The sequence below is a fragment of the Cryptotermes secundus genome, unplaced genomic scaffold (assembly GCF_002891405.2).
Source record: "Cryptotermes secundus unplaced genomic scaffold, Csec_1.0 scaffold635, whole genome shotgun sequence".
In the NCBI taxonomy this organism is placed as follows: domain Eukaryota; kingdom Metazoa; phylum Arthropoda; class Insecta; order Blattodea; family Kalotermitidae; genus Cryptotermes; species Cryptotermes secundus.
This window is the reverse complement of record NW_019733328.1, coordinates 1,298,253-1,311,251: the sequence shown is the minus strand read 5'-3', so window position 1 is coordinate 1,311,251 and position 12,999 is coordinate 1,298,253. Positions and strand designations below refer to the sequence as shown.

General features: G+C 44.8%; 1 protein-coding gene across 3 annotated transcripts in view; it reads left to right on the top strand.

The window, feature by feature from the left end:
• The window catches only part of LOC111868041, a 65,070-nt gene that overhangs the window by 8,751 nt on the left and 43,320 nt on the right, over window positions 1-12,999 (top strand). The window contains exon 1 of one of the 3 annotated variants that reach the window (XR_004513398.1): window positions 9,842-10,016. The exons of the other annotated variants lie outside the window; for them this stretch is intronic. The gene's annotated coding sequence lies outside the window, so the exon portion shown is untranslated. Of the gene's footprint in view, window positions 1-9,841; window positions 10,017-12,999 lie in introns of those variants that run through there. 3 annotated transcript variants of the gene reach the window in all.

Genomic DNA, 12,999 nt, shown 5'->3' with positions numbered 1-12,999 from the left:
TAACATTAAGGGAGGAACATAGACTGAGGGTGTTTGAGAAGAGGGTGTTGAGGAGAATATTTGGACCGAAGAGGGTGTTGAGGAGAATATTTGGACCGAAGAGGGGTGAAGTGACAGGAGGATGGAGAAAACTGCATAATGAGGAGCTTCATAACTTGTACTCTTCTCCAAGTATAACTGGAATGATCAAGTTAAGGAGGATGAGGTGGGCAGGTCATGTAGCACGAATGGTGGAGACGAGGAATGCGTATAGGATATTGGTGGGAAAGCCAGAAGGAAAGAACCACAGGGAAGACCAAGGCGTAGGTGGGTTGACGATATTAGAATGGATCCTAGAGAGATAGAGTGGGATGGTATGGATAGGATAGATCTGGCTCAGGATAGGGACCAGTGGAGGGCTCTTGTGAACACGGTGATGAACCTTCGGGTTCCATAAAATTCTGGGAAATTCTTGAGTAGCTGCAGAATTGGCGGCTCCTCAAGAAGGGCTTAGCTCCATGAATAAGTAAGTAAGTTGGTTTACACATCCTGCACTGTGTTGATTCTGGCGTCCGGATATACGGAGATTGGGCCCAAATGAACAGTTTTTTTTTACCCGAGGACAGAGTTCAATCTCCGAAATATTTCAAATAAAAAGCAGGACGGTGGAAAATGTCCAGAAAGTGAGTAACTGTGTTAATATGCAGTCGTCACGAACTTCTAAACTTTAGATTATATAGCGTGAAATAACGGCGTGACCAGTGAATACGAGACGATTTAAAAAAATTATGGAATTAGAAAAAAATATCAGTCAGAGAAGCCTGTCTCCGGATCAGATTTGAGACCGGGACCTTCCGCACACGAAGTAACAGTGCCACACGACCACGACGCCCTGTATCAAAAACGCTGCAGACAGAAATCTCCGGAAACGCTGGTTCTCTCCTATGTGCAGATGTTATCAGCCCAAATCAACCGTTGGAAGAAAAGAAATGGCTTCCCCCCCCTCAAAAATGTGTTAGCTCAATGTCACCCTTATGCATTAATGAGTTGGGCGAGCATTGTGTAGGCACACAGTCTTGAGTTACTGAAGGCGCCGTGAAAGACATATACAAAAAAAAAAAAAGCGAACGGTACTGACAGAGCTTTTCATAATCACAGCTGCGACATGTTGGACTGCGTCTTATTATTTCCATTATTTTTTCCGCTTTACCATTTACCTGCTTGCTAAGCAACAGAAGACGTGAGCAATTTATTTAAAAGACAGATGTCTACACAGTTCCTTTGCGTGTACTGTCCACACCCATTTCCATCCCCATCAGCCAAAATGGAGTCGTAAACTGGATACTGAACATGGCGGACATGTAGTGGGTATCCCTCCGCGAGCCGTACCTGTATGGTGAAAGTGAGGGGCCGTGCCATGGCTCAGGTGGGCTAGTCGCTGGCTTCCCACCGCGGTGGCCTGGGTTAGGTCATGTGGGATTTATGGTGGACAAAGTGGCACTGGGGCAGGTTTTCTCCGAGTACCTCGGGTTTCCTTACCAATCTTCATTCTACCAGTTGCTCCACAATCACTGTCATCTATCATGGGCTGGTGCAATAGGCCAGTAGTGGTAGCATTACCAAGTGAACTCAGTCTAACTCCACTAATAATATAAAAGAAAATGGTAAAAGTGAAAGCGACAACCCGTGAGTTAATAAACAGTAACCAAAGCATTTGACTACTTTGGCTTTTGCTAATGAATCAGTTTTGAATTTTGAAGTTCAGAAACGAGCTTTTCGCGAGTTTGGCAGCATCCATAAAACAAAGAGTGAATAGTGAAGAACTTCTTCTGTGCACATTTTAATTAAGCAGCACCCACGTACATCCATAAAGAACAGATTGTCATCAACAATTGTTGGTCTGAGTGACCGTCGCTCAGAACAACATTTGCAAGACACTAGGAGCGCGACGAATGGAAAAAATTCCTCGGCCAAATAGCACCGTAAGAAACCAGCGTGAATCTTGACCAAATAATGCAGGCACCTGCAATGATATCAGCACAGATGCACGGCCCAGTGGCGAAACAATCACCAGCCCAAGTCCGTGATCCAAATTGTAATCAGTAATGCGCCCAAACACATGCTCCCAGCGTGTGTACCAGACACTCTGTAACAAGCCTCACATATACACCAGACACAGCACGAAGTTTCATCGCACAGCAGATACCACTCCAAGCAAATGTCCATTCTACCACAACAGCCCAATTATACAACCCACACATCCCAAGCAGCACCAACAAACAGAGCAGTAACCCCAACAGCAGACTCTCAGGAACAGGAGAAAACATCAAGAGCGATGACAGTGAGGTTCGTTTATCCTGGCAAGGACCGCCTCTGTGGTCTAGTGGTCAGAGTTCCTGGCTATAGATCCAGAGGTGCGGGTTCGATTCCCGGCGCTACCATATTTTGTGGGAACTAATGGGTCTGTAACGGGGTCTACTCACCCTCATGAGGATAATTGAGGAGTTATTTGAATGAAGTAGCGGCTCCGGTCTAGAAAACCGAAATTAACTGCCGTGAGGATTCGTTGTGCTGACCACCCGACACCATCTATCAGCTGAAGTTGACATTACTTCATCGACAAGCGGCGGTCTCTCGGTCGATATAGTTCGCTTGCGGACTCAAACCACGGAGTTTATTTTTTGTTTGTTATCCTAGCAAGAAGTCAGCGGAGGAGGTGAGAAAAGAACAGGCCCCAGAACCACATAAGTGCTAAAAATGAAAAAGAATAAGCCGTAAAACACAACCACCGAACTCAAGTAACGACCATTAGTAAGCCTGAACCTCAGGCACAATAGATCACTGTAGTAGCCGTGCAAGGGCCAGGAAGGCCCACCCCTTATACATTCATTCATTCAAGCCTGAACCTCTGTGACACGCAGAAACCGAAGGCAATGCTAGACACCAAAGAAAGGTTCCAGCACCATAACCTACATATATATTTGCCGCAGGAGTTACACACCTGCAGCGACTAACAGCTGCAATTGAACAGGCAGTTAACAGCTTAAACTACACTTCGAAAATAATAAACAATAGGACAATAAAGATAACAACAAACAAACTCGATTATGACAAAATAATAATAGACATATTAAAAAAGAAAAGAAGTTGAGTTTCGCATATAACAACCTCAGCAACAACGTGCGTGCAGAGTGATGATAAAAAATGTACACTACTCAGTGCAGCGGGAATTAGTGAGAGAAGAAATCGGGAGCATTAGTCCGCAAGCGAACTATACCGATCGAGCGACCGCCGCTTGTCGGCGAAGTTAGTGCCTCTGTGGTTTGGTGGTCAGAGTTCCTGGCTACAGATCCAGATGTCCGGGTTCGATTCCCGGCGCTACCAGATTTTCTGAGAAGTAGTGGGTCTGGAACGGCGTTCACTCAGCCTCATGAGGGTAACTGAGGAGCGGTTTCAAAGAAATAGGGGCTCCGGTCTAGAAAACCGAAATTAATGTCCATGGGGATTCGTTGCGCTGACCACGCGACACCCTCTATCCGCTGAAATTGGAAATCGGAAGCATAGGACACAAAATTATAAACCTTTGGAACATGAGACACATGGTCACTGGTTCCCGCTTGTCACTCTCCTTGATATCAAGGCAGCGGTGAACAACTAGGAAATATACCACATATTATACCTATAAAACATAACGGTCCAAGTTGAACCTCGTCGCCAAAAGCAAAGTAACATATCGCAATGTAAGACTTACTAAGCGTATTTCCATACCAAGGGGTACTGCGAACACAGGCCAAGATGCGTGAAATGTGGCAAATCACAGAGTACCGAACACTGCCTAGGGCAGAGCCACGTGCTTACACTCTGGGGAATCGCTTCAGGCCAGTTGCCGAAGCTTCAAAATATATAAAGAAATCATACGAGTAAGATTTACTTCATAGCAAGTATTTATTTTACAAGTACACTAAGATAAGGAAACGAAATCCCTGCCGAACCCCTGAGAACCGAAAATGAAATACACGTACGTTCAAGCGATCAGAAAAAATATTGAAACACCAAAAATCCACAAACAACACACAAGAACACACATTAATTAAACTAAGGTAAGAGTCTGTAAGTTTTGAGGTTTTCACGGCGATGACTATGAAGAAAGTCGTCTTCTGGGTTTAGGCGCCGTGTATTCTTGGTTTTGGCCAAAACGAAGAATACACGTCGCCTAAACCCAGAAGACGACTTTCTTCTAAGGTAAGAGTCCTTCACGCCAGTCACGGTAGCCGAGCGGTCTAAGGCATACACTGTCTTCGCTCGCTCGGAAGCCGGGATCGTGGGTTCGAATCCCACTGAGGGCATGGATGTTTGTGTGCATTTTTCTGTGTTTGTGTACAGGTAGAGGCCTTGCGACGAGCTGATCACTCGCCCAAGGACTCTTACCGAATGTGTAAGATCTAGTAAACCGAAGTGAACGGAGTTCATGGAGGTAGGCCTAGGCCCACTGGGGCTGTAGTGCCAAGGAAAAAAAAAACAGTCCTTCACACGGTTTGAGACAATCTTGTCCAAACAAGCTGGACAAATGAACATGCAAATGAATCTCCTTACCACTGTACTCAACAGACGGGTAAAATAATTCGCGCATACAACATAGCAGCGTGAAATGCAAACAGGCTGAGGCAACGCATAAAAGAAGTCGAGATATTTCTCAGCGTCCAGAAAATAGATATCTTCTTGGTTTCTGAAACCAATTTAAGGGCAGAAACTATGAAATATTCCAACCTATACCACATACGCTACCAACCGTTCCGACGGAGAGCCCATGCAGGTTCAGCCATAATCACTAGAACAGTCATAAAGCTTTACGAATTTGGCAAATATGAAACGGACCACATTCAACCAACGAATATAAGCATCGAAGACTGAGATGGAAATTTGACCATCTCAGCCCTCTACTGCCCCTCCCCCCATGCTACGTAATTAAAGAGGAACAACACAATGAGTTGGTTAACTCATTAGGAAACAGATTTCTGGTTGGTGGTGATTTCAGTGTTAACCCTAATATTGGGGTGCCCGAATAACCAGTCTTAAAGATCGAGAATTGTATAAAACCATGAAAGAAAATAAATTAGAAATACTAACCACAGGCAAACAAACTTATTGGCCAACGGATTGGACTTCTTTATCTTCAAGCGACTATCGCATATCTCTTTGGATATAAATCCCAGTAAGGAGATAGCATCGGATCACTCATCAATAATGGCCACCGTCAGTACACGTATTGTAAGTCGTCAACAACCACCAAGACTCTATAAGAGTAAAACAAACTGGGAAGAATTCAGAAATAAATTGAAGAAAATTTACGACCAAATGTCCCGCTCAAAACAGCGGACGAAATTCAGTGAAATAATACAAGAGGCGGCTTGAAGCGCAACGCCAGAGAAGCCTAATGCTAAATATCCGGAATACCAATGGGAAGCCAAGAACCAGATTAAGCAAAAACGAAAACTAAGATGAAGGTGGCAGATGAGTCGACATCCCGAAGATAAACGCAGACATAATGAAGCCACTAGAAATGTAAAAGACAACATAAAAAGAATCGAAAACATTTCAGAAATACCTTCAATGCTCAACAACAGCAGCTGACACCGACTATTCGCTCTGGAAAATAATCATTGTCATTGTCCCGTACACTGGTCCCTATCCCGAGCTAAGTTCATTCAGTCCACATCTCGTATCCTGATGCGTGAGGCCCATTTTAATACTACTCTCTATCCACACCTAGGCCTTCAAAGCGACCTGCTCTCTTCAGGGTTTCCAACTAAAATTCTGTATACATTTCTCATATCTCCCATCCATGCTACATATCCTGTCCACCCCGTCTCCTCCATTTGATCACCCTAATTATGTTCTGTGAAGAGCACAAATGGTAAAGCTTTTCATTTTGCAGTTTTCTCCGATATTTCATGACTTCCCCCATTGTATGACCAAATATTCTCCTCAGCACACCGTCAGTGTGTGCGAGACAAAGTTCTACATGCAGACAGAACAAGTAAAATCGTAGTGCTGCATGTTTTAACTTTTACGTTCTTAGACAGCACAAGGGAAGGCATCGTCTTCATCATTTTCATATCTTGTCTGTTCCGTCCTCCTGAAGGGTATGTTGGTCCCTCCAGATCAGCTGTGGCCGCCGAATATTTCTTTTAATTTTGGGGTTGTAGGTTAACATTTTCTTCGGAATTAGTCTGCCTTCCATTCGTAGAACGTGATGTTTCCACTCCGATTTGGATTTTAGAATTTTAGTTTTCAGATTAGTAACTTTCATTAGACAAGAAGGCAAAAGGTTCTGAACTGAACGGTAGCAAACATTCGCCAATTCAATGTTCCCTTACTGCTTCGTGAATGCAAATCTTGTTATACTGTCACGTCTATTAGTGACTATGATATATATAATAATTGACTTTCTGGACATTATCCATCGTCCTGATGTTTCACTGAAAATGTTTCTGGACCCTTCCTCCGCCTTCAGCTGTCTTGTGATGCTTCTCATGTCCGGAGATAGGGACCAACTCTGTCGAGTGAGCACAGCGCAGTAAGCATTGTACCTGAGGACGGAGGAAAGTCTAGTCTCGAAACGTCGTTTTCAGTCAAATAGTAGGATGATTGATAATGTCCATAAAATCAGCCCCTGGATTTAACCACTTATTCTACACTCTAAAATCTTCATGTCTTTCCGTTCCGTCCATTCTTTTTGTCTGGTTTATGCTAGGAGACCACGCGGTAGCGTAGTTCGTTGAAGGGCTATGCTACAAGCCGGAAGGTCGCGTGTTCAAGTCCCGATGAGGTCATTGGATTTTTCAGTTGACCTAATCCTTCCAGCCTCACTAGGGCCTGGAGTTTACTCAGCCTCTAACAGAAATGAGTACCAGGAATTAATTAAATAATTTTCCGAGTAAAGCGCGGCCGGCGCGTAAGGCTGACAACCTTACCGCCATCTTTGAGCCGGTTGCCTAGACAATGTGGGAACCTCAACGTCTCACAACCCTATGGGCCTTCACGGCCTGTTACAGGGATAGCTTTACTTTTTTTTTTCTTTAATTGCTAGGAGACCAAACATATTCAACGCATAAAACAGCCTATCGCACATAATTTAATAGTGAAGTGAGCAGTGTTCCTTCATCTTTAGGATGCTCCGGGTTCGAATCTCGGCTCGAAGGTGGCTATCCTGACTGAGGTTTCTCGTGTTTTTCCTCAGGCACGTTAGTAAAATTCTGGGATATTATCACAAATGTGCCCATAAACTCAACTTTTCACATCTTCTCCGTTTAATTTGCCTATTTTCGTATAATTCGATATCACAGTCTGCCCTACTGACAGCATCGTTAAACAAGCCTAGTTACGCAGTTTTGGGGAACATTTGGCAAGTTCAATCTGAGGTTGAGGTAAGAGAATACTTACGTTCGGCGCCGTAGAAGTATATACTGTGGTCGTCTGGGTTGACACCGTGCAGTCTGGTAAGCTGTTCTCACAATTTAAGAGGCTCCTTCTACTTCCGTTTTTATGTTAGAAATTTAGGAACATCCTGAAGACAGAGGCAGCGCTTCTTCCGAAATATAGGTGACCACCTACATCAGTAGACCGCAAATTCGTGTGCTATACCTGGACTCAAACCCGTCAGTTGTGGGTACGAGACTGGGCTGAGCATGAGCTCCCTTATCTACGCTACAAGGCCTTCAAAGTCCAGAGCGTATCGCACACAGAGGTCCCTCGTTTACTCACGAACAAAGTTCATTTCAATATCTGAGATTATTTGTCAAGGCAACAACGTGTGTGTACCAGAACATGCCTGTCTCTCTGAGAATACAAGTTCTGTCGTAAACATTTCTTAGCCTAATGGAGATTTGTTCATGCAGGTTTCGTTTCTTTCTTCTGGGCCCTGACGCGACGTCTCTTATTTTACTTACTCAAGATTAAGATTCTGAAACGTCGAAAAATCCTATCCACTATCATGGGCGCAGCCAGAGTTGCTTCCAGAGGAGCACAGCCGTAGAATTTTCATACAAATGTATATTTAATGTATTTAAGATTATTTTAAAAAATTTAATAAAATTATTTATTTTGTATTGATATTTGGTAATTTACTTCTTTTTCCCCATTTTCATGTTCAGACGTCGAGGGTGCCCATGTCCACTGTGTTTAGTGAAATGGATCAGAACCCTTGGGCGAAGCCTCAGATGTTGCAAGATTTATCACTGTTCTTCACTGAGTCTGTTATTCATCGAAGCTGTATTAGCTATTAAGCATCTTTATGCTGTGCCACAGCTGTGACAGCTGCCGGCTTCTCGCCGCAGCAGCCCAGGTGAGCCCATGTGAAATCTCTTGTGGGCAAAGTGGTACTGGGGCAGGTTTCCTCCGAATTCCTCCGTTTTCTCGGCCAGTTTCCGTTCCATCAGATGATTAGCTTCTCTCATATATCACCAGATGCTGAGTGCTGCTTATTTGGCTTACCCTTCAACCCTGATTATGGAAAAAGTACGTTCCTACTGAACGCCGGTAAAATCTACCAGATGTCATATCATAGAAGGCAGTACTTTTCAAGTAATAAACTACATAGGCATTTGAACAGATGATGAGAGGCAAGAACATATGCCGGCCCATCCGAGTTGCAGCCCATTGGCTTCCTGCTTTGTGTAAACGGATATGGTCCAAGGACACGGTGACATTCTGAAGCGCCCACAGAGTGCATCATCCCGCAGCGATCATAAATTGTAAAGTTTACTGAACTCTGGCACTCTGACATCAGCACATATGCTACCGGGATGTCAATGTGCTATCTTACTAACTCCATGGAGCTAAGTCCTTCCTGAGACACTAATAGTTGCTCAACTAGTGAAGAAATTTCCAGAATTATATGGAACCCGAATGTTTAATACCGTGTTCACAAAAGCCCGTCTTGGTCCTTATCTTTAGCCCCATTCAAGCCCTCCACACCCTACTTATTTCGAGTCTATTTTAATACTTCTACGTGTTAAGTGACCAGACGTGAGGTTTCAATTGGTAATTTTATTTATTGTACTCCATAATTTCGTAACTACAAGGAACTATAGCACTATCGCTAATTCACACATTCTACAGTTCACTACAGCATGCACTGTCTTCTCAGTCTGCTGCTAACCACTTCTCCATCTCCCATGCCTCAGCCGGCGACCGTGTAAATACAGCTTTGCTCGCCCCGTTGGTCCTCGTGAAATGACCTCGGGACGAACCCAACAGAAAACACCGCTTCCAGCAGTTCTCCTGTTATTGCGTGACGTCACTGCTGTCGTAGAAATGTGTTTATTGCGCGATGACCTAGCGTGTGACGTATTTCTTGACGCGTGGCGTGGTGTGTTCCATGTTTAATCGTGTTTGGTTTGTATTTNACTGTCTTCTCAGTCTGCTGCTAACCACTTCTCCATCTCCCATGCCTCAGCCGGCGACCGTGTAAATACAGCTTTGCTCGCCCCGTTGGTCCTCGTGAAATGTCCTCGGGACGGACCCAACAGAAAACACCGCTTCCAGCAGTTCTCCTGTTATTGCGTGACGTCACTGCTGTCGTGGAAATGTGTTCATTGCGCGATGACCTAGCGTGTGACGTATTTCTTGACGCGTGGCGTGGTGTGTTCCATATTTACGTTTAAGTGCGGCAGCGGCCACAGGGCGTTCACTGAAGCACTGCCTAGCAACGGATGTGTTTACAGAGTCGTTCCCACTCAACGGCTATCTCTGGTGGCTCCACGATTCCTGCTCCTAGCTGACATGTGACAAGATTACTCTCCCGTCTACGCCTAGACCTTCAAAGTCGTCTTAATTTTTTTCTTTCAGTGTTATAGCTGAGATTTCAACTCAGGACCTCCTTGGTACGAAATAGTAGAGGCACCACCTGGAGCGGAATGCCCGATCGTTGTATCGTCATAACGTCAATGAAGCCCATGGGAATCTTGGCACAGTGCAGACGAGTTACTGTCGGCCACAAGATCTACGCACATCCTTATCTGGCGTGAAATTTAGCGGTAGGAATATTTGCTTATAATGCGTAGGTCTTAGAATGACCCGATGTGAAACTCTGCAGTGTGACCGGTTACTCTGAAGAGACAGAACAACTTGTACGGCAGATACAATCTGCAATCGGAAACTTCTTCAGGTTTTCAGTTTTGATGTTCTCACAACGGCGACTATGAAACGTTCTGCCTCCTGAGATTTAATGCCGCGTAGTCCGTGGAACTAAAGCTACGTTCCGGAAGAGCGTATCGTCTCCATCTTCAGGGTCGAGTAAGCCAAGTAAACAGGGCCGCGCCATAGCTCAAGCGGTTAGTCGCTGGCTTCCCACCGCGGCGGCCCGGGTTCAAGCCTGGGTCTGGTCAAGTGGGATTTGTGGTGGACAAAGTGGCGCTGGGGTAGGTTTTCTCCGAGTACTTCGGTTTCCCCTGCCAATCTTCATTCCACCAAATTCTCCATCATCATAATCACCCGGGGCAGGTACAATAGGGCAATCAATGGCCGCCGTGCCGAGTGGACCCAAATGGACTCCACCCCCCACTAGGCGAATTAGGAAAAAAAACCAAGTAAGCTCTGCTTTCTGCTTACTTCGTTCAATGAAACAGGCCTACGTAAGGTCAAGTTCGAGCGGCCGGTCCACAAACAAACGATAGGAGTGCGGTTTCTGTCGCGCATAAAGCCCCATATAATCCGAGTGAAGCAGCAGATAAGGGAAATCAGCTCACGTTGTCAGCACGTGGCACCACTAAAACCCGGCAAACCTACGGAAAATAATATTGAGATTTCACATTTCTGGGGTCATAGCGACTTACGTAATTACTAAATGTTCTTTAATGTCAATATTGCCGTCATGGTAAATTTCGTGAATTTCTTTTTGCTCTTTTGGCCACATGACCACTGGGCCTACTTGATATCAACACATGATATCTTGAGGTGTATATGAAACAGATGTTTTACTTATGAATTTTAATAAATAATCAACATTACACTTTGCGAAAGTCACTTTAAGATCCATTCTAATAGTGTCTTCCTGCCTACCCTTCAAATATTCAAATTGTCTCTTCTCTTAAGTTTTTCTACAAAAAGTTTGAACTCATTTTATCGCCCCTCAATGGGCCTTATATTTCGCCCATCTCGACCTCCATGATCTGACCATTCCAATAACGTCTGGCGAAGAATTCAAATTGTGAAGCTCCTCATTATGCACTTTCCTCCACTCACCTGTTACTACCTCGTCACCCTGTTCTCAGGCACCCTCAGTCTATGTTCTTCCCGCAGAGAAGGAGCAGAATTTCTGTCCTCATTCATAATAGCTAGACATACGTCCTTCGCTTTGTCTGCCCTCCTGTCCGTCCGTCCAGCTGGCGAAATCCTTTTCTCTTAAACGGCGCGACGCAGAAAAAATGGAGAAAATACGTTAATTATGCTGTTACGCGCACAGGTTCGAGTCTAACTAAATTTCTATCCCCGGGTTTTCCTACGTGAATAAAGCACTGCGACAGTTAAGGCAATGTGTACCCAATCTTCATATGTTCTGGAGTAACCATGGCAACAAAACGTTCTTACACCAGATAACTTAGCCGTGTGTTAGGTTTGTTATAAATAGTGTACTACAATTACATATGTAGTTCCGAAGAAAGGCCATTTTAATGCGGGAATACAGTTTTCTTTATACACCTCACATGTCTCTGCACGGGACCATACAAATCGACAGGAGGCATTCCAGGTGATATGGCCAGATTCCTATATTTTGGTCTGGACTTCTCTCTGCAGCTAGCGTTGAATACTTGTGGCTACTGCACATGCACTTGCAGGTTAGTTTAGGGTGGAATTCTGTAGGCTATGAAGTGGCGAGAGACAAACAGTGTAAGACACTCACGGCTTGAGACACGATCTCAGAGGAGCGTATTCGCCGCTGGGCCAAAAATATGAGCCGTCAATTCTAGTCTGCCCAATTCTGTTTCTGACTGCATTACTTCGAACACTGCCAATTAACAGATGTTCTACTCATTTTCATACTCTATTTAATATATAAAATGGTTTGTTTCCGGGGCAAATATTCTTTAGAAAGTCAAGAAAGGAAAAGCGAATTCTAGAACGTTCGATGTCGCGAGGAAGCATGCGTCGGCACGGGACGTGTCACATGGCGTCAGATTGGCTGCTTGCCAGTGGCCGTCGCTTCTGAATGCTTTGATTTTGAACACCAACAGTAACTTGGATGCACTTCATGCCGAATATTTCGGGCTGCGAATAGGCAGTTCTGAACCGCGTTTAACGGCTTAGACCAAATACCTGGACGATCACCTATTAAAGCATAAAAAGGTAAAGGTGAAATTATCCCTGTACGAGGCCATGGAGGCCCATAGGTTTGTGAGAAATCGAGGTTCCCACATTTTCTAGACATTCGGCTCACAGATGGCAGTAAGGTTGTCCGTTTTACGCGCCGGCCGGCCTTTACGCCCCAGGAATATTCCTGGTACTCATTTCTATTAGAGGCTGATTCGACCCCAGGGCCATAGTGCGGCGGAAGGTTTAGGTAAATTGAAAACTTCACCTCATCGGGACTCGAACCCGCGACCTTCCCGCTTGTAACATAGTGCCTCAACCAACTACGCTACCGCATGCCTCATGCATTTCGAAAACGTGCCTATCGGCTGAGACCAAATATCTGAGGAACACGTAAAAAATTATGCATTTCTGAAGCGTGGATAATGGCTCAGACTGAACGTCTGGACGACTAGCTAATAACGTACGCACTTCTGAAGTGCGGCTAACAGCTCAGACGAAACTTTTAGAGGACCGGTTAACGAAGTGTGCAGCTTCGAACCGTGGTTGGTGGCTCAAATCAAACATACAAACAACAAACTCCGTGGCTTTAGTCCACAAGCGAATTATACCAACCGAGCGACCGCCGTTTGACAGGGAAGTTAGTGCCATCTTTCCGGAGCCGCTGCTTTTCCATTCAAGTAGCTCCTCAATTATCCTCACGAGGCTGAG